Source organism: Fukomys damarensis, unplaced genomic scaffold, assembly GCF_012274545.1.
Source record: "Fukomys damarensis isolate Sample0158 unplaced genomic scaffold, DMR_v1.0_HiC HiC_scaffold_23, whole genome shotgun sequence".
In the NCBI taxonomy this organism is placed as follows: Eukaryota; Metazoa; Chordata; class Mammalia; order Rodentia; family Bathyergidae; genus Fukomys; species Fukomys damarensis.
The window spans coordinates 40,633,220-40,634,945 of record NW_022900935.1 but is presented as its reverse complement, the minus strand read 5'-3'; positions in this window follow the sequence as shown (position 1 = coordinate 40,634,945).

Here is a 1,726-nt window from a genome sequence, read left to right as displayed (position 1 = left end):
AATGTTAATTTTTTTTATTTTTTATTTTTTTTCCATTTGTACAGGGGTAACACACTGTATTAAATATGTAAGGTCATATCTACGTGGGTTTCATTACAGAAACTAATAAAGTATTCTCTAAATAATGAAAAAAAAAGAATAAGACGAGACTACAAGAGCAAGAAGCAATTTAAATATGTTCAGGGACCATTTTCATCTTCAGAATTAAGGATTATTTTAATCTTACATCATTGCCTTTTCTCTTTTTACTTTCCTTTTTAGTTTTATTTTAGGATTCCCTATTTTTAATGTTCATACAGAGATTTCTTTAACTGAAATCAAAAATAGTTTCTCTGGTGTGAAATACTATAATAGTACACAGGATCCTAATGAGATAATTAATAATGTGAAATAGGAAGTAAAGGGCTAAAGGTGTAGGGAAAGTGGGAAGGGTGGGGGAAAGGTAATAAGGGAGGGAAAAATGGATCCCAATAATGAATGTAACTGTATTGCATACCTAGATTGTACCAATAAACTCAATAAAAAGGAAAAAAAAGAATAAACATTTCATTTCTCACATGAAACTTTAAAAACAGTATTTCCACACAGGTCATTTTTTTTTTTTTTCATAATACTGGTAATTGAAGCCAGGCTTTCACACTGAGCTACATTCCCATACCTTTTCTACTTTTATTTTGTTTTTGTTTTTTGGAAACAGGGTCTCAGTATGTAGCCCAGGGTGGCCTGGAACTTGAAGCTATCCTCCTCCTACCTCAGGCCCCCATGCTACTATTACTGGTATACACTAGCATGCCCGGCTCCCCTTTTGCTTTTTTCTTTTTCTTCTGTACCAAGTATCAAATTCAGGTCCTTGAACTTGATGGGCAGGTGGCGGAACCACTGAGCTTAATTAAACCCCAGGCCCTTTATTTTTAATTTTGAGACAGAGTCTTGCTAAGTCACCAAGTTGCTCAGGCTGAGTTCAGAATTGGAACCCACCTGCACTGCCTCCCAGAGGTCTGGGACTGCAGGTATGCAGCACCACACTCAGCTCACAATATCACACTTTAAAACAAAGATGAACAGTTCAGTAGAAAAAGCTAAACTACCCTCTCCGAACCTCCATTTCTTTGCCTGGAAATCAGTACAGATTAGATATCACTTACAGAAACAGCCTGGGGCCAAAAGTGTTTCAGATTTCCAGTATTTTAGGATTTTGTAAAATTTGCATGTATAATGGAGTATCCAGGGTCCCCAAAATTAAGTGTAAAATTCATTTATGCTTCATAAACATTCACATAGCCTGAAGATAATTTTACACAATGTTTTAAATATGCTCTGACTGCAAACTACCACTGAAGGTCAGTTGTGGAATTTTTCACTTATGGGACCATGTCAAGCACTCTAAAATTTAGGATTTTGGAACATTTTGGATTTTCATTAGAGATGCTTGACCTGTAATAATAATATCTACTTTGAAGAACAGGTTATTTGAAGTAATGAGCAAATTCAGCAGCTGTATCATTCCTCTTTCATCAACCCTTTTTTAATATTCACCATACTAACCAAACAGCATAAACTAAGAATTAGCCATCACCTAAAGTTTATGCAATGTAGGAGACAGTCAATGAAAACTCAGCCTCTGCCCTCCCCACACAGACTATCATCTTAGTCTCTGCTGAACTCAGCGACAGAACTGGTCCTCAAAACCTTCCTTCACTCTGAGACTTGGTCTTAACTTTTTTTT